Source organism: Narcine bancroftii, chromosome 2 (assembly GCF_036971445.1).
Source record: "Narcine bancroftii isolate sNarBan1 chromosome 2, sNarBan1.hap1, whole genome shotgun sequence".
In the NCBI taxonomy this organism is placed as follows: domain Eukaryota; kingdom Metazoa; phylum Chordata; class Chondrichthyes; order Torpediniformes; family Narcinidae; genus Narcine; species Narcine bancroftii.
The window spans coordinates 43,126,096-43,147,091 of NC_091470.1; the positions used below are offsets into that span (position 1 = coordinate 43,126,096).

The window sequence follows — 20,996 nt, forward strand, 5'->3', positions numbered from 1 at the left end:
TCAAGATTGAAAGAGTGCAGAGAAAATTGACAAGGATGTTGCCAGAACTTGAGGATATGAGTTAAAAGGAAAAGTTGAATTGGTTAGAACTTATTCCCTAGAACAATGGTTTTCAAGCTGTCCCCATCTCCAAACTCACATTCCCTATGCCATAAGTGCTCCTAGATTGGTAAGGGATTGCTTATAGTGGTATGCGAGTGGGAAGGGAAGGATGAGAATCACTGCTCTAGACCCAAATGTTACTGAAATATTTTGCTTGAGAAAAATTGTCATTGGTCCATTTCCTTTGGAGTTATGAAACCGTGCACATAACGAGTCAATTCGGTACAATTAAAACCATGATTTTCAACCTTTTTCTTTCCACGCACATACCACCTGAAGCAATCCCTTTCTAATCACAGAGCACCTATGGCATAGGGATTGCTTCTGGTGGTATGTGAGTTTAGGGGGGGCAGTTGGAAATCCACTGCCGTAGAGCATCAGAGAATGAGAGCAGATTTGATAGAGACATTCAAAATTTTGAGAGATAAGTGCAAGGGGGCGTTTTCCACTGAGCTTGGGTGAGACAAGAACAAGAGGACATGGGTTAATGATGAAGGCTGAAATATTTAAGGGAAACATCAGAGGGACTACTTCACTCAGAGGGTGGTGAGGATGCAGAACAAGCTGCTAGCAGAAGTGGTAGATGCAGTTTTGATTTCAACATTTAGGAGAAATTCAAATAGGTACATGGATGGGAGGGGTACAGAGGGCTGCAGACCAGGTATAAGTCGATGGGTCAACAGAATAATAGTTTGGCATCGACTAGAGCCGATTCTATGCAGTACAATTCCATGGTTCCATCTCAATGATATGAATATTTTATTTTTCATTTCTGGATCACCTGTATTCCTGTGCTCAACTCTTTCTCCTGATCCAATCTGATCCTCCCATTTTGTTCAAGTTCATCTGATTGTAAATATACAACCTGACAAAACAGCATCTTTCCAGACCATGGTACACAAAAACACAATAGATAGTACATAAAGATCATATAAATAATAAAAATAAATAGTGTATATATCAATATTTGGGATAATTGACATGGTTACAGGATACTGTTCACCAGTCTCACAGCCTGCGGGAAGAATCTATTCCCCAGCCCTGCAGTCCTGATTTTGATGCTCCTCTACCTTCTTTTTATGGTAGTGGGTTGAAGATATTGTGTGCTGGATGGAAAGGGTCTTCCAAAATTCCTTGAGCCTTCTTTAGAGAATAAATGTACCCAATAAATTTCATCTATAGAGGAAAGGGAAACCCCCAGTGATCCTTTCAGTTGTTTTAATGATCCTCTATAGACTTCTGCTATGATGCTTTGCAGTAGCCATTCCATACTATGAAGCTGCCAGACAGGACACTCTCAATTGTGCTCCTATAAAAGGTTGTCAAGTTGGGAGCTGGTAGCCTTGTCCTCCTCAATCTTCCTAAGACTTGTAGGCACTGCTGCGCCTTCCTGACTAATGAGGAAGTGTTGAGAGACCTCCTTTGTCATTTCCTTTGTCTTGTCCACCTTGAGACTCAGGTTGTTGTTCTTGCACCATTTTACAAGCGTTTCACCCTCCTCTCTGTAATGTGACTCACCATTATTGCTGAAGAGGCCTACTACTGTTGTTTTCTTTGGCTTGGCTTCGCGGACGAAGATTTATGGAGGGGTAAAAGTCCACGTCAGCTGCATCTTTTTTTCTTTTGAGGGGGAGGACGTGGAGGGGGAGGACGTGGACCTGTCCTTGGGCCTGCGCAAAGGAGCTTTTAGGTGGAGTGCAGTGTGCGCAGTACTGGCCCCACCCTTTACACCTATGGTTCGTGTGCCGTGGCCAAGCAAGCTGGGACGTGGCAGCGAGGTCCTTGGGTCGTAGGTTTTATATCGGAGTGGCCTTCTCCTATGCAGGTTTCTTACCCGGGCTGGAGGGGCCTGCCTCCCCTCCTAGGTCGGACCATACTGCCCGGACCGGGGCTGAGGCCGCTGCTGGTTTCCCTGTGCCCGGACCGGGGCCGCCACCTCCTACTTTCTGCCTGGACCGGGGCCTCCGCCTGCCTCACTCGACCGAGGCTGGGGCCGCCACCTCCCCTTCGCTCTTGCCCGGATCGGGGCCGCCGCCGCCTACCCTCTGCCCGGACCGGGGCCGGGGCCACCGCTGCTTTCCCTGTGCCCGGACCGGTGCCGCCGCCTGCCTCACTCAACCGAGGCCGGGGCCGCCGCCTCCCCTTCGCTCTTGCCCGGACAGGGGCCTCCGCCTGCCTCACTACAACTACTGTTGAACCATCTGTATAATTGATGATTCGTTTGGAGCTGAATTTTGCAGTGCAGCCATGAGTTGGGTACCCTTTCTCATATCTGCCTTCAGCCTCCATCGCTCATTTATCCCCTTACCTCTCCTCAGTCCATCCATTTGCTATCCACACATTTCACCCTTCAAATCCCCTCCCTATCTGGCTCCATCTGGTCCTTACTGGTACCCATTATCCCCTTATCATGCTTTTGTGTTCTTGATCATCACCCTCCATCAGCTCTAACTGCCTTCACCCTCTTCTCTCCTTTCCTGCCTTTTTATTCTCTCTCGCTCTCTCTCTTTGTCTATTTTCACCTATCATACACTTGCCTCTATCTCCCAACTTGACCCCTCACCATCAGGCTCCATCTGCCCATCATCTTTCATCCCTCCTCGGTCCACCTGTTGGCCATTGGCCTGTCTCTGCTCCCTCCAGCCCCTCCTCTTTATTCTGGCTATCTTCCCTCTCCATTCCCAGTGCCAATACAGGACTTGGCACCAAAACATAGACAGTTCCTTCCTTCCCCACAGACATTGCTCAACCTGTTGAGTTACTCCAGCAAATAGGAGTTTGTTTTTTTACAAGAAAAAGACAGTGGCTATCTGCATCACATAGACAAATGTGTTAAGTGGAGAATTAGGCAAAGACAGAAAGGAATGAAGGATAGAGTAACCTGTCACTGTTTATGCAGTGAATGGCAATTACTTTCCACACAGAGTATGGTTGTTAACTGAAACAAGCTGCTAGAGGAGGTGGTAGAAGCAGATACAATGACGACATTTAAAAGGCACTTGGACCTGGAAAGGACAGGCATGGAGGGATATGGGCCCGATGCAGTCAAATGCGATTAGACAGACATGACTGTCAGTGGAGATGAGATGGCCCATTACTGTACGAAACAATTCTGTGATATAGGGAAGCTAAATGAACACCCCCACAACCTGACCAAGTGTCATTTATGTTGCAGAATATTTGTGCATTTGATTAAAATGTGCTGATAAAACCATGTTCTCGGTGACTATCTGTTTATATTTCTCTCCCTGTTTCCTTGGTAATAACTTGAACAGTAACATTTTGTAAGTCCAGGCAGTTGCTATGACACAGTGGCAACAAATAACGCTGAAGGAGGAAATGCCAAGAAATTTCATTTAATATTTGTGGCTCAGACACTCATTAATACCTTTGAATATAAATACTATAAATTCACAATATGTTTTTGTTTTGTTTTTAACATATGGCACAATGAGCTAATTTAGTTTTGTATTCCAAAACCAGACTGCTCCTCTTCCTGAAATGTTACTTCTATAAAAATGCCAAATTTTGCTAATTCCGCAGCAGTATAAAGCAACTGGTGTTTGAGTGATTCTACTTTATTAATCCTTTCTTTGTGCTTGGGCTCGTATCTTACTTAAATCAAGTGCAAAGGTGAGAAACTCTAGTCTGCACTGACTGAAACTGGGGCTTGTTCAGGGATGAAGTGTAGGTCAGAAGTTAATTGGACCAAATAGGACTGGAGTCAACTTGGTGATTAAGTGGTGGCTAAAGACTGTGGGGTGAAGGGGAAAATGGTTCAGAAGGTTGGGGATGATGGAGTTAAGGACTAGAACTTAGATTCATGGGTGGAAGGGTGGAGACCGGCTAAACCAGTGCAGTTTGCATATTCAACCCACACCTGCCACAGTGTGCATTTTTGAAACCTAAATTCATTTCTGTGGGAGATTGTATATTTATTAGGTGTTTAGCAGTAGATTGAATTGGATTAATTTACCATTTTACTACCATTAAACTGGATAAGACTATATTGACATAATTGTGATAAACATATATAACCCATCTAAAATATTGCCTGTTCAGGCAAACTATCCTTTGTAATTACCATGTTTTCTCTTGATAAAGGACTGGCATATGAATTACCATATATGATGGCATGGAAGACCATGGGTGTATAAGCCCCCCCTCCCCCCCCACCCCCTTCAGCAGGGAATATGAAGAAATTTTGTTTTGTGTGTATTTATGGGTAAGTTGGCGAACAGGTGAACACCTCTTGTGCTGCTGGCGGGGGTCGCCGTAGTCAGCCTTCTCACCGGGTGAAGTGAGCAGTGGTGGTGGCTCTGGAAAGCATGGGCCACCCAAGGGAAGTTGGTCCACAAAGCTGCGGGCCTGCTTCTTGGACAGCTGCAGCACCTCCACTGGCTTTTGGAAGCTGAGCGAGTAACCAGCGACCTTCTCAATTTCAACTTCAACTGGGGAATATTTTTGAGCCAATTTTTAGGAAACAAAAGTTGGTCTTGCATGTCGCCAAATAGTGTACTCTTGTTATACTAATATACCTGGCCAATAGCATCGGTGGAAAACTATCATACTCCCTTCACTTCAAATGTACCAAATTGTACAGAAAATGTCGAGTGATGACAATACTCAGAAGGAACAGATGATCACCTCATTCCCAGAATAGGTTTAAGATTTAAACCAGTGAACTTTAAATGTCAGCATATTGCTCAACAGTTTTTTTTTCTTTTAAGTTGCTGCCTTCAAATAAAAAAGCTAGAGAAATAAACATTTCTACAACAGTTTTCTCCTTTGAAATATACAGATAGACTAAATTAAATGTAATTTATATAGTTGCAGTAATTTAATTTACTCTTCCAGAATTAACTACATTATCTCTACTATTAAATCTCCCAATACCTTCATAACATAAATTTGTAAATCACCCTTTCCTTAAATAAACTTAAAGTTAAGTGATCATGGGCCAATTATTTTCTACTTGTGTTGTGTCATGGCTGGTGGTTCATATTTGGTTCACTTCCAGATGCTAATTATTCCTCGCTGCCCATTATTTGGGAGGCAGCCTAATTTGAGAGAGTCGGTGAACAGCACAAGTTCTGCTCACAATTGAGTTCTGAGTAACGGTAAATGGTCAAACATCAATCGAGTTTTGGATCTTCCTTGCAATGCTTTCCCATTGTGAATAAGTGAGGCCTATTAATCTGGTCTCCATGGAACTAGCTGAAGTCGTTCAAAACATCCAAAATCCTAATTATATGTGAAGGGCCATGTAGATCTCAGTCAGATCATCTCAGTTTGATAGAAGGTGAATGTAATCCTCCAGGATTCAGAATTAGGTCTTCACTGATTCCACTTGTGCATCAAGAGGTTTTAAATGAGCTTGCAGGCTTTCTCATTAACAGGAAACAGCACCAGATATTGCATTAGCTGTTTAATTCAACCTTACTCAAATCCTCGGCTTCATACCCCAGGTTTTTTGATGGGTCAGCCGTCAAGATGTCAGACTTTACTTTGGGGTGACAAAAACTTGACTTGGATAGTTAATGATTTATTATGATTTAATTGAAAATTCTCAACAAATTTAAAACCAAATCTTAAACTGATGCAATTGAAGGCACACAGCAGGCTATTGTCAAGGTAGTATCAGGACTGGCAGATTGGGATCGCATTAACCAGACTCAAAGAAATGACAATCTCCTCAGATAAGCTGCTTCTGAAAGATTCAGATCATGCATTACAAAGCTAAAACAACAACAACCTGTCTTTGTGTAGCACATTGAATATAAACAACATACAGAGAGCAAAGTCAAAACCAGTTTTTAACTGCACATAGAGAAATCGGGAGGGAGTGGTGGGGGGGGGGGACTATTGTTCAGAGGAACAGGTGTGGAGAAACATCTTAAAGCAGAAAAGAGAATTAGAGTAACAAAAAATATTGATGGAGGAATTCCACAATTCATAGCCTTGCCAATTGAAATCACGGCTTCTAGTGTTGGAGTCTTTAAATTTGGAATGATCAAAATTGGAACAACATACAAATTTAGAAGGATAGAATATCTAGAGAAGATTACTGAGATTGAGTCACAGAACTACAAAATAAAGGCAAAACAACTTAAAACCAGCAGCACAAGGGAAATGTGTGAGTGGAACTTTAGGTCACAAAGAGATATTCTGACTGAGTGCTATATGGCATTGCGGATGTAATTGGTGTTTTGAAGGCTTTGGACTGTTTCAATCAATTCTATGAAGACCAGCTGTTGCAGTAGACATTTCAATGACCCCAAAGAGGTAACTCGTTCAGCAGTGCAGTGGATGTTCATCTAATGACTTGGATGAGGAATTCAGCAGGCAAGAGAACTGAGACCAAAGTGGAGTCAAAAAAAATGTGGCAGAGCTGGAAATAGACAGTTTGAACAATGCTGGTGTAATATGGTCTGGAATTGCAGTGGTTGTCAAGTTAGATACTAGTTTTCAAGTCTGTGGTATGGAACTTGAATCCAGAGGTGAGAGAAAGTGCTCACGGTATCCTGACAGTGATCAAGATGTTGGCTCCAGATCCGAAACTAAACTGGAGCCTTCCCTTACCGTATCTCCGCAATGAAGAAGCAATCCATTTTTATTTATGTCATATCCTTATTTAACCAACATTAAATGTTATTCAAACCAATTAATCTAATTTATACAATTTCTTTCAGAACTTCAGTGTGCACTGAAGTTATTCACAGGCAGGTAATTTTCCAGCAGAGAACGAAAGCACAGCTCCCCATTTAAGCAAGAATAAGGTAACTCATCAGATCCAGTGTTTTGTTTGTATTGGTCAGTGTATAAATGTTGTGAAGAATGTTTTGTATTTTCTAGGTATCCAGAAAATCTAAGCATTAGGTTTTATGATTCCGCTGATAGAATATCCTCACTCATCTTGGAATTGGAGCTTCAAAGCACATCCTAGTGATTCTGAAGAGCAATAAGTACATCAGATTTCAGATTTATTGTCACAGTGGATACATGACGTCACATACAACCCTGAGATTCTTTTTTTCTGCGGGCGTGGCAGAATTATCACTTTTATTCGTGCAAAAACAGCAGTACACAATGTGCACATGTAAACAAATAAAGAAATGTATCCATCTGTGCAATGCAGAGAGGAAAAAATAACAATAAAGGGTACAAGTAAGAATTCTTAAATGAGTCTCTGAGTTTGTGGTTGAGGAGTCTGATGGTGGAGGGGTAGCAGGTGTTCCTAACCTGGTGATGCGAGTTTTGTGGCACCTGTACGTCTTTCCTGATGGCAGCAGCGAGAACAGAGTGTGTGCTGGGTGGTGTGGATCCTTGATGATTGCTAATGTTCTCCGACGACAGCTTTCCCCGTGGACGTTCTGTGCTGTGTCCACTAGCTGTTGCAGACTTTATGCTCAGCGGCATTGGAGTCCCCATACCAGACCATGATGCAGCTGGTCAACACACTTTCCACCACACATCTGTAGAAATTTTACTGGGTTTCCGATATCATACCAAACTTAAACCAACTCCTGAGGAAATAGAGGCGCTGATGTGTTTTCTTCTCAATACCATTAGTGTGTTGGGTCCAGGAAAGATCATCCAAGATAGTGACTTTCAAGGACTTAAATTTGTTCATCATCTCCACCTGTGATTCCTCAATGATCACTGGATCATACAACTCTAGTTTTCCCTTCCTTAAGTCAACAATCAGCCCTTGGTTTTGGTGATAATAAGTCCGAAGTTGTTAGTACACCAATCAGCCAAGTTTTCAATCTCCATCCTGTGTGCTGACTCATCTCCCCTTTTTATTACAACCCACTACTGTGGTATCGTCAGCGAATTTGTAGATAGTGTGTCATTCCGAGCAACAGTCGTAGGTGTAGAGTGAATAGAGCAGGAGGCTAAGAAGGTAGCCCTGTGTTGCTTGTTTACTTATGGAGATGTTCTGACTAATCTTCTCTGATTGTAGTCTGGAGGTGAGGAAATCAAAAATCCAGTGACACAGTAGGGTGTTAAGTCCCAGGTCTTGGAGTTTTCTGATCAATTGTTAGGGGATGATGGTGTTAAATGCCGAACAGTAGTCAATAAAGAGCATCCTGGTGTTTGCACATCCATTGATCAAGGCTGACAAAGTCAGAGAGTTTTCTGCAAGGATGGCGGTTCCAGCAATGTTATAACTGCTCAGTTTGGCTCAATGCTGCAGTGTTCTCAAATGGTTGCCTGTCCATTCACTCCCCCTAAATTAAGTCACAGAGAATATTAACTTGTTACTTTCCAGATAATGCCAGAAAGTCTATTGAAGGAAAATAGTTTTAAGGATGGAAACCTCGTATGAGATTTTTTAAAGACAATTAATTAGGTTGAAGACAACAGCTCAATTTGTGCAAGTTTCATTTTCTTTTGTTCAACCACTGAGGAAAAAGTGAGCAGTGGTCATACTTAAACATTTTTTTAAAAATAGATCCCACCTATTTTTATTTTGTAATCTATTTATTTTATTATTTAGAGATACAGCACGATAACAGGCCAATCTGGCCCACAAGCCTGTGCCACCTCAATGCACCATGTGACCAATTAACATGAGAGGAAACCGGAGCACCTGAAGAAAACCCACACAGTCATGTGAAAAATGTACAAACTCCTGATAGACGGTGCTGGCTTGAACCTGGGTCGCCAGCACTGCAATAGCATTGTGCTAACTGCAATGCTAACCACGGCATTCCTAAATTTTAATGATACAGCACAGTAGAAATCCCTTTCGGCCTGTGAAGCCCTATTAATCTATGACCCCATCTATTTTGGAGGGTGGGAACACCCAGAGAAAACCCACGCAGCTCACTTTCAAACTCTTTAAGGACATCGCCGGACTTGAACCTGGGTCACCAACACTGTCATAGTGTTGCACTATCCGCTATGCTAACTGTTCCATGCTCTTGTGCAAAGATGTAAACATTTACAGATTCAAACTGTTGACAACTGGCACCAAGGCAGTCTGGTCCACATGCAAGTGGGATCCACTGATGACCTTCCCACTCAACAACAGTCAACAGGGCTCTGCTGTCCCATTGTGTCACTGCCAAGTTTCAAAACAACTGTGACAGACCCTTTCATTCATTGCCAAATACACATAATTTGGTGCATCAATAATTATTGTTTATAGTTGATAAACAATTCAGATAAAGATGTATGGAAATTCTAATTAATTCTTTACATCACATCCATGAAGTACCAGTAAGAACTCTGATTTACAATTCAACAATATTCAGTCCCAGACCAAAGCATTAAACTGGATTAAGAAAGAAATAACCTGGAGTTGGCTGCAGAACTGCGTGATGAGCCATCTGCACTGGTTCCTCAGGTATTGGCTTCATATTCATTGCACTTGAATCAAGTTGTGATGAACCCACGTTTGGGGGAAACTACAGGACTCTGCATGCAATCTATTTTGTCCAGTTGGCTTAACTCAGCCGTTGCCTAATATAGTGAAGGCATAAGAAGAACAATGGCATGTTCTCTACATAATCTCCTTTTAAGCTGCAGTAATAACACGATGATGTCATTAAGACCTAGTTTAAGGTGACAGTTAGAAATGGAAAATACTGTTGAGGTGCAGTTTTTAAATCAATTGTGACGCTTTACAGCCTTGGTTATGCAAATGTACAAGACTCCACATGCCTTCTGATCATAGTTGACAAAAGCTTGATTGGTGGAATTTATCCTCCAATTTATGCATTTGAAATACGTGTAGATGGACTACTCAGAAAATCACAGCTAATTGTGCAACTTGTCAAAGTCACTGCTTGATGTCCAACTAAATGTCTTTCCGCAATCCGCAAGGTCAAGGCTTTTCATTGGTAAGGAATCAGTCAAATAGCACAATGTTGCAGTGCTTTTGAATTAAAACAAGACCCAATTGTATCATTCCAGGCCCAACTATCTTAATAGCTGTTACGTAGCATCCAATCCTTTTTTTCTTTGTCCTTTGCTCCAATATAGTTTGTGTTACTTTTACAGCCCACTAATTCTAATAGGTTTTCAATCTGTCTGAATCTTTGCACAGATACTAATAGTGTGATTTAATTTATTGCTACATAAGGACAGGAGAAGGCCTTGAGCTTGGTCCATCATCTATATCAGGGGTTTTCAAACTTTTTCTTTCCACTCGCATACCACCTTAAGTAATCCCTATGTCATGGGTCGTCTGTGATTAGTAAAGGAAAGAAGATTTGAAAACCACTATTTTAATCGTACCTAATTGACTCGTTATGTGTACGGTTTCATAACTCCAAAGTAAATGGGCCAATTTTTCTCAAGCAAAATATTTCAGTAACAATTTGGTCCAGAGCAGTGGATCTCCACCTTCCCTTCCCACTCACATACCACCTTAAGTAATCCCTTACTAATCACAGAGCACCCGTGGCATAGGAATTACTTAAAGTGGTATGTTAGTGGAAAGAAAAAGTTTGAAAAACGCTGATCTAGATAATGGCTTAACTCTTACTTGCTGTGGCTCGATAACCTTTAAAATCTTCACCTGATAAAATTACACCGAAATAAATACAAAGAAGGTTTGGAAAAGACTGCAAGGATCCCTGCTGAGATTCAACCCAAGCAGCTACCTGATAGATGTTTCGCTGATTTAAGGCCTTAACAACAAGACAAGCATCAGCTACTACTGGAAGATCAGCTCAGTGTCAGCTGCTTTTTGGTCAGCCTGAACCTTGTTGGCCTTCCAGTACCACTGTAAGGCAATGCTGCTTACCAAAGGATGCACTGAGCTTGGTGCAGCCAATGCAAAACCTTTGTGGGGAAGGACTTTAGTACAAGGTCCTGTTGCCACTAAGCATAGAGAGGTTGGGTCCTGTGCAAAAGCCTCTCAAAAAGTCACATTTGTATCATCCAGAAAACATGTGAGTGACAGTAGTGCCTTGCATATGGAATTATTAACATTGAAAATGTATAGACCTGCTAACACAATTAATGTATAGAGAGAACAGTGAATTCGAAAGACGAGTGTGAACCACAAAATTCTGAAGATGCTGTGGTTGGAATGAAAATGTGGAAATGCTAGAGGAACTCAGCAGGTCTTGCAGTATCCATAGGATGAAGAGAAGTATTACTGATATTTCAGGCCTGAGCCCTTCCTCAAGGTATGAGTAAAAGGCAGGCAGGCACCTGAATAAAAAGGCTGGGGAGTAGGAAAGAAAGGGCAGGGGGAGGAGTACAGACCAACAGACAAAAGGAGATAACTGGACTTGGATAGGACGGGAGAGGAAAGGTGAGAAATGATTGTGGATGGCTCTGTGAATGCAGATCTGGAGGAAAGGAGATAGAGGGGAAAGGAAAGAAAGAGAGACGAATGAAAGGAGAAATGGGGATAAATCAGGGTAGCCAAACATTTTTGGTTGTGGTCCAAGAACAGAAAAATATAAGGAGTCGTGGGCCAAACAATATTAAGCCTGGGAATTTCCAACCAGTTGCACTGCAAGAAAAATAGGATTGTTTCTATGCATCTATTTATTTATTTAACTGTGTGGCGGCATCTACTATTGAAATTAAGAAGTGCAATGGTAGCCTAGTATTGTTCTAATGGCAGTGGCATCTAGTGTTGAAGCTAAGAAGTGCATGTTCATACACTGTATTTATTATTTGAGACTATGGTCTTACATGCCACTTAAAAATGGGCAATGGGCCATAGTTGGCCACACCTGGGATAGATCAAGAGGGTTGTCTAATGGAAACCATAGAATTTTATGTAATGCCAACCAGTTGGAGAGTGCCTAGATGGGAGATGAGGTGTTCTTCTGCCAATTTGTGGGTGGTGACTTCTGGAGAAGTCTGACAGTACATAAAACCATAGACTGGATGGCATTAAGATTGACTTCTGTTTCCATTAGCCTCCCCCACTCCCCTATCTACTTCCTCTATCTATATTTCTTATTTTCTCTAGCTCTGTCTCACTCTCTCTCTCTCATTCCCTATCCCTCTGTCTCCTTTTCACCAGCTCTGCATTCACAGAGCCACCACTACCCCTGATCAATTCTCACTTTTCCTCATGTCCTCCTATCCATGTCTAATTACCACCTTTTGTCTGTTGGTCTGTACTCTTCAGCCTGTTCTTTCTTTCCTTCTGCCCAGCCTTTTAATTCAGATGCCTGCCTGTTATTTACTCATATATTGAAGAAAGGCTCTGGCCCGAAACATCTGTTATGTATTTTTACCTCCGATGGACGCTGCAAGACCTGCTGTGTTCCTCCAGCATTTCTGTGTTTTGACTGAATTTAAAGAAAGCTATGCAGCATTTTTGTGTTTCTTGTATATTGTTTATGAATAAGAGTTTACTTTTAAAAAAATATAAATAGATGTGGTTCTTCTTCTAACTGCAAGTGGTGCTAGGAATATGATAGTCTACAAACAGTTAATGAGAACTGCTAGAACACATGTATGATGTTTATTTTATACTCTTTAATTATTTTAAGCTCTTACATCACATATTTATCTTCAGAATTTTGAAATTTTCAGTCAGTCAAATCTTAAAATTTTGGGAGGAATACATTTTTTGAAGCTGCTGATGTCTGCTAATGTCCCCACCCAACTCCTCATTCCCTACAGATGACCAATTTAACAAGGCAATGCTCTGCACCCAAAGATGCCTCACTTCATACTAGTCCATGGCAATATTCAAGCAGCCAACGAAACAGCTGAGGCACCTTGAATACACTAACCTGGGGCCAAATGCTTCTGGGCATTCCGAAACCTTGTGCACTAGATGTACTAGAACTAGATGATGAAATGAAGTTAAGTTTATCGTTATAATTTCAGATGCAATGAAAGTCTTTGTTGATGTAGCTTCACAGTTTACATAAAACACACAACACATAGAAACATAGGTAATGAGAAAAAGATAGCAACAAAGAGAAAAAATATAACTATTCACAGTTGGTCATTACAATCACATTATGTTGGTTTTAGATGTAGCTGATGTTGTTGGATGCCAGGTTCCTTCGAGCAAAAGAACTCTGGATGCCTCCACCCTCCCCCACATCTACCCCGGCATTGTTCCTCCAGCTGTTCACTCTAACTAAGGATGTTGACTGATAGGATAACTAACCCAAAGTGTGTTCCCCAAGGGAGAGATCTTCCCTGTGGAAATACAACACAGAGTGACAGCTCCACTTGCTGCTTGAAAAGGCGGGCAACCAGTCTATTTGCCCTTGTGCCTCCTGTCAAATTTCTCTTCATTGCTGTATTCAAAACCTTCTGCTAGCTGCACTTGGAGCATAGTATTGTTTTCTTTTTATGCACTCTATATTGCCTTGTTCCAGGTATCTTGAGGCAAGGAGAAGGGGTGAGACTGGTTGCACATATTCTAGAATCTGTCATGTAATTTTAATCATGTGATAGTTCACCAGATTAGCCCACAAGATTTAAAGTCTTGTATCTGAGTGGCCAATTATTGGACTAATAATGAGCTCTGACTTCAAAAAATGGTTTCAGTCAGGTTCATAACACGTACATTTGACCCAGGTTACTGGGGAAAAAAAAGTGTAATTTGAATTGTGATGCCCTATTTTAGTCCATAAAAGCTTATAGGGATTTCAGGATCAACGTTATTGACAGGATTTTTGATTAAAGCAATGAAACAACATTGCCCATTTCTATAATTGATGAGATAATCTCTTCCACTTGAGTACTGTACCTAGAAAATTTACCCCAAGATATTTACCAAACCTATAAATAATAAAAAATAGATTCAGTTTACAAGGAAGATCCAAGCCATGCCATCTATCTGTTTATGCGTCCAGTATGAATCAAGTTGGGTATTTCCTGTACTCTAAGAAAATATCCAGGTTCAATTTTGAATGAATCCTGCAGTACCAACTTGAATTCATTCTTTACCTAAATCCTGACAATTTGGTTGACGGCTCCTAGAACGCTTCCACCAGCGTTGTCTCCGCTCCATCCTCAACATTCATTGGAGCGACTTCATCTCCAACACTGAAGTACTCGAGATGGCAGAGGCTGACAGCATCGAATCCACGCTGCTGAAGATCAAACTGCGCTGGGTAGGTCACGTCTCCAGAATGGAGGACCATCGCCTTCCCAAGATCGTGTTATATGGCGAGCTCTCCACTGGCCACCGAGACAGAGGTGCACCAAAGAAGAGGTACAAGGACTGCCTAAAGAAATCTCTTGGTGCCTGCCACATTGACCACCGCCAGTGGGCTGATATCGCCTCAAATCGTGCATCTTGGCGCCTCACAGTTCGGTGGGCAGCAACCTCCTTTGAAGAAGACCGCAGAGCCCACCTCACTGACAAAAGACAAAGGAGGAAAAACCCAACACCCAACCCCACCCAACCAATTTTCCCCTGCAACGCTGCAACCATGTCTGCCTGTCCCGCATCGGACTTGTCAGCCACAAACGAGCCTGCAGCTGACGTGGACATTACCCCTCCATAAATCTTCGTCCGCGAAGCCAAGCCAAAGAAAAGATTATGTTGGTCTATTTCCGATTAATAACAATGTTTGGGTCTAAGCAGTTTTCTGCTTTTCTGAAAATGAGATGTGTTGAACATGGGAAAATTGTGAATTCTTGGGCTTGGGTTAGGTTCAGATTGATGGGGCTTGGTCCAGATTTTCATTTTATATCCATCTGACCTCTAACTTAAGGATTCTGGGTTTTTTTTTAAAGTTACTTCTTAATTAATATATGTAAGCAATATCACCTAGCTCCAATGCTTACAGATTAGAATTTATTTTATTTCTGTTTAACTTGTACAGTTACAATTCATTCTTGAAATTTGCCAGTCCAATTAATTCTGACCTTTGGCAAACATTTCACTTTAATTATCGTGTAGAACTCTCAGCAATTACATTTCTCTGTTCCTTCAGCTGTGAATATGCATGTTTTGACATCAAACACACTGCTAACTTTCAAAAGCAACTTTTAACTGAACAAATGAACATATTAATACAAGAATAATGCACGGAGAGAGAAGAATCGGGCATATTCTGCAGCTATTTAGCTCTGTTTATTATAACCCTGACCTTCAGCCAGATATCTCAAACAAAGCTCACACTCTTTTAATTATCCCTTCTAAGAGGACATGGAAATATTTTATGCAAATCCCCCATATTGTTTTACTGGGCAAGCATTTAGTTTTATCCTCTAAAAGAACAAGGAAACCTTCAAGCTCAGGAGGCTCTAGTAACCACTCTAGAGATTGATCCATTGGATGAAAGAATTGGTGTGCAAGAAAATATTTTATGCAAATCCTCCATTTTGTATTAATGGGCAAGCATTGAGTTAGGACCTCAAAAAAATACAAGGTATCAAATAACTTAGGAGAGATTACAATTGCAGAAGGAGATATTACAGCATTGACAAATAGCAAATATGTTATGCCAGTTGAAAGGGAGAGGTGGGAAACATTTAATGAGGAAATAGTAAAGCTTTAGGCCCAGGCAGCTTGCCAGGGGCGAATCAACCAAAATCAGAGTTGTGCAAGCAGACAGAACTGGAGCGCTCTTCGGCAGCCGTATAAGCTTAGAGGTTTTGTTTTGGAATTTATTGCTCATATAGTTGCCAATATATAGAGGCATTGGACAGGCATGGCAGTCTGTCACACCTAGTTGAATATCAAGAGAGACTGAGCTCGGGGAAAGGGAAAATAAGGATGGGGAAGTAGAGAGATGGTGGTGGGTGGGGGGAGAGGAGTTTGGAGAGCCTAATGGAAACAGGAGATGTCTATGCTAATGTCATCTGGTTGAAGGGTGCCCAGATGGAATATGAGGTGTTATTTCTCCAATTTACGTTTGGTCTCAGCCTGGCAGTGCATGAGACCATGGATAGACATGTCAACGTGGAATAGGGTGGGAAATGAAATTGTTTGCCACTGTGCTGACATGTCTGTCCATGGTCTCATGCACCACCAGACTGGTATGTGAGTGAGTGGGAAAGGATGGTGGAGAACCACTGCTCTAGACCCAATTTTTACTGAAATATTTTGCTTGAGAAAAATTGTCATTGGCCCATTTCCTTTGACATTATGAAACCATGTAAATAACGAGTCAATTAGGTACGATTAAAACTTTTTCTTTCCACTTGTATACCATCTTATGCAATCCCTTACTATTCATACTACTCACAGAGCACTTATGGCATAGAGCTTGGTTTAGTTTAGAGGGGCAGTTTGAAAACCTTTGCTCTACAGCAACTGAACCACACTGAGATGCAGCTGGCCAGGATGCTCTCCAGAGCAAGGGTACCCTTGCCCACCTCAGTCTTCTCAGGAAGTGCAGTCACTGTTGCACCATCCTGATAAGTGAGGAGATGTTTAATTTTTTTTTAATTAGACTTACACCCAATTGACCTACTCACCCGGTACGTTTGAACAGTGGGAGGAAACCAGAGCACCCAGGGAGAACTTAAAAAATCCTTACAGACAGCATGGAATTTGAACCCAGGTCCCAATTGCTGGCACTGTAAAGGCGTTACGCTTACAACAATACCAACTGTGCCACCCAACCATGCCACCCATCTACACCAACCATGCCACCCATCTACACCAACCTTGCCACCCATCTACACCAACCAGGCTGCCTTCTATGCCAACCATGCCACCTTGTGTGTTCACTAGTTAAGTGAACTCCAAGGAAATTGTGCTCTCTAATAGCTCTATCAAGCTATTAATGTGTAGTAGAGGGTGGTCATTCCTGGTCCTCTTGAAGTCCACAATCATCTCTTTTGTCTTGTTCATGTTGAGACTCAGGTTGTTATTCTCATACCATTTCATGAGATTTTCCACCTATTCTCTACAGAGCAACTCATAATTTTTGCTGATGACGTCAACTACTATTATGCCATCTGCAAACTTGATGACCCTTTTGGAGCTGGATCTGACGTTTCGTCATGGGTCTGTAGCATGAACAGGATCAGCCTGAGCACACAACCATGAGTTGCTCCAGTGTTCAGCATGACATTGCTTGAAATTGTACTGCCTGGGTTGGCAGTTAGGAAGTCCAGAATCCTTATAAAAATGCAAATTCTTTCATATGGCACTATTCTTATGCAACTAATAGGCAAACTATATTATAGCTATAGAAACTACAAGAATATTAAGTTTATTCATTGGAAAATAAATGAAAGCATCTAATAGGTATCAGATATTTCATAATTTAACATACTGTAGTATACTTAGCAATGAAAAGTCTCATTCTTTTTATGACAAAAATCTTGCTACCACATTGCTCAGGTTATAATTTTTAAAAATCTTAATGACATACAGAGAGAAAATTATTTAGTAAACAGCATCCCTTCTCTCAAAAAAAGCAAGAGAAATGATTATCATAGTGGGATCCAAACTCTGTATCCATTTATTTAATTAATCTGCCCAGTTAATAATTTGTATGCAAAAGATTTTCATTTTGTATTATTACATTAACATACAGAATTTGTAATAATATTCAGGAAATAAGAAAAATTCTATGAAAATTAATCCAGAAAACTGGATCAGAGTGGTTTGCACGAATGTCTGGGAATAAATCAATATTCTTTGCTCTTTCTTTATCTCATAGCTGCTTTTTCAAAAGATCTAATTTCTTGCCTTTAGTCAAGTTATAATTACTAGTAGAACTGTCCTCCTTTACACAATGAAACCAAGAGGTCCATTTACTTTTAACGAGTTGCATCGTTACTTCACATGGTTGTTTTGACCTATTTTGATCCTGTCATCTTTGAAACTGTGATTAATATACTGCTGTTCTTAGGGGAAGACATTGAAAGCTATTGGGCATATGGCCTTTTTTTTTCCAAATTAGATTTCATCTTACTGAAGTTTTAATTAGTCCAACTGATAATTCCAGTGACTGTTATCTTGTATCATCTATCAAGTTGTGCTAAAAATATCTGGCAAGGATACTCTTAGCTTCCAACTTCAGTTGATTCAAATCTTTCATTTCAGTTGCTGATATAATATTCTATTTTAATGTTGCCTATCCCTGGGCTTCCCTCATCCATTACACCTGCTCTCTGACTCTGGCACTACACCAACCCAATTTTCTACACAATGGTGAATCCTCCAAGGATGCAAGGCCCTGTTTCCTGAAAAAAATACTTTGCACCTCTTTCACCACCACATTTCCTAGTGGCACTGACCAATTTCTTGCCTGCACCTGTTGATGTACTCTGTCACTTTAGTGTCTCGTGGATGACTAATTGGACTCAAGTTGAGTTAATTATTAGGGGTAAAACAGAAAAGTTTGCAGACATCATGGTTTTTTTTTTTAATTTTTTATTTTTCACACCATAAATCACATTAGCCATGATATACACTTTTTCTTTTTCACACATATACAGTGACTTTTTCTCCCCCCACCCCTCCCTCCTCCCAGGCCACCCCCCCACCCCCACCCCCTCATCCATTTTAGGTATACAATCTAGGTTGCATTAAACCAGTCAGACAATGTTGTCATTCAACAAAAATACACCAGAAATTCTACTGAGTCCATTCTTTTCTTTCCTTCTCCTTCCATCAACTTAGGTAATGTTTGTCCCCGGTAGGTTTTCGCTATTTAAAAACACAATGATGGTGAAACTCAGCAGGTCAAGCAGTGTGCTTTATAGAGCAAAGATAAAAATACATAACCAATGTTTCGAGCTTGAGCTCTTCAAGGTATGAAAAAATGTAGGCATGCACCTGAACAAAATTGTGGGTGGAGGGGTGGGGGAGGATCACAGTCCCACAGGCAGGAGGTAATGGGAGGGCACACCAGCATATGGGGAGGAGGGATAGCTCTGTGAATGTAAAGGCAAAGAGGTGGAGAGCTGGAAGAAAGAAGACAAAAGGGAAAGGGAAAATGTAGGCTAGCAGAAACCAAAGAAGTTGATGTTAATGCCATCTGGTTGGAGAGTGCCAAGATGGGAAAGTGTGTGGTCTTGGTGGGACAGTACATGAGGACATGGACAGACATGTCAGCTTGGGAGTGGGGCACGAAGTTGAAGTGGTTGGCTACTGTCACTGATGCAGACGGAGTTACTTTGATGGAACAAGATTGAAGTCTAGACAGAAATGTAAATCATGGAAATAAAAACACGAAAAATCTTGGTCAGTCTGCATCTGCGAAAAGTGAAACAGAGTTAACTTATCAGAACTTGCAGAAGGTGGAGGGTGACTAGAATATAGAAAAGGTTTATGACTGGAGCAATGAGAGTTTATGGTTACATATGCAACTACGTAAGATGCACAAAAAGTCTTAATTGCTGCAGTCAAACAGGAATGCAAGATTGGTGTATGGTACGATAAATTGGTATAGCCTCCTCATAAGAAAAATAATACATTACTCTGTAAGGAGTTTGTAAGTTCTCCCTGAGTCTGCGTAGGTTAAATCCGGGTGCTCTAGTTTCCTCCCACCCTTCAAAATGTATGGAGGTTGGAGATCAATTGGGTATAATTGTTACCATACTGTATGTCTAAATTTAAAAGTTAGATTGCTGCAATTTTCCTTTTTTTTGTACAATTTTTACACACGGAAACAGTGGGATTCCATAAAAAAACAGTCCTCAAATTATATTGTTCATAGTGACTGAAATAAATGCTGTTTTATGATATCAGGAATGATATTCCATGACATTTGCAATTGTGCAACCAAGGGCAATTGGAGTCCTTTAAAGTTGATAATTTTCAGGTGCAGAAACCTGGTGAAGAATTTGGTGTAGCAGTCTGATTGGAGAGAGTCAAGCCAAGCATAACTGGAAAGGATATCCCAAAGAGAGGTTCAGTTTGGAGTTGAAGAGAACTGAGGATCTTAAGTGGCTGACAGGGATTTTTTTTAAAATGAACTTGCTTCAAGGAACAGGACTGGAAAACTATGGATGGATTTGGCATTTAGATTCTCAAAATTATAACCAGGAGGGATGCTTCAGTGATCCGCAAGTTGTTATCACTTATAAGCCAAATTTCTGACAAAAACCAAATGGTCTCTACGGGAAGATCATGAATCCTCAGGGTAATGTTGTTAGTAGCAATATTCATTGTTCTAAGTACAAATTCCAAGGGGGAGCAGGACAAGAAGATTGATTAATTCTCAGTACATGGAGGTAGTGATGGAAAACTCAAAAATTTTCCTTCATAAACTGCCTACTGTGATATAACAATTAAACATTAAATTATACAATTATGCTAATTTATCACTTGTAGCAGAAAGAAATGAATCACTTGGCCTCACCAGTTCTTTCCATTAATAAATCACCCCAACTGAGTTGCTAATCAAAATTAACATGAACTTCACTTCCAAGAGATGCCTTTATAGCTCAACTAATTTATTATGGAGCAGTGGTCATTTTGCAAATGAAAACAAAGCAATGATGCAGACCAAACCCTTCTGCTACCACATTGCACCATGACCTTCAACAGCACATACAAGAGGAATACTTACTCTCAATGGAGTCCACATTGAAAAATCAAAGTTAGTGCAGTATCACGTGCCAAAATTCATGCAATTTGCAGAGAGAGGTGGATGATATCTTGCTTTCATTACTTTTATGAAATTTCTTAGTTTTAATATATCTTCAGAAAAAGAAAAAGCTATGAAAAGTAAAACCTAAAAGAAAGACCAGAATTATTTTGCTTTGACCCCCTTGACTTGCAAATCGAAAGCATGCAAAATATATTATCCTCGTGACCTATAACAATATAAATCATGGTGCGATGTGAGAGAGACCGACATAGATTGTTCTTACCATTAAAATAACGCACAGCAAACCTGATCTGTGGCCTTTCAACTGCAGCTGACTGACGTCCTTCTTTTACTGATCATTCATATCACTCCTCACATATCATGCATTCATAGCTCTGGCAGAGATAGTGCAAGCTCTCCAGTTACCACATGGTAACA

The 20,996-nt window shown here is 40.9% G+C and overlaps 1 protein-coding gene and 1 long non-coding RNA gene across 5 annotated transcripts in view; one reads left to right on the top strand and one right to left on the bottom strand.

Moving 5' to 3' along the window:
* The window catches only part of eml1 (EMAP like 1), a 197,169-nt gene that overhangs the window by 149,194 nt on the left and 26,979 nt on the right, over positions 1-20,996 (bottom strand). The gene's annotated exons all lie outside the window — the stretch shown is intronic.
* LOC138753446 (uncharacterized) overlaps positions 1-20,996 on the top strand; it is a 90,091-nt gene that overhangs the window by 31,206 nt on the left and 37,889 nt on the right. For 2 of the 4 annotated variants that reach the window (XR_011351179.1, XR_011351176.1), the window contains one exon: positions 6,795-6,881. The exons of 1 other annotated variant lie outside the window; for it this stretch is intronic. This is a non-coding gene — a long non-coding RNA (uncharacterized lncRNA). Of the gene's footprint in view, positions 1-6,794; positions 6,882-6,957; positions 7,279-20,996 lie in introns of those variants that run through there. One more of the 4 variants, XR_011351177.1, reaches the window with a different exon arrangement.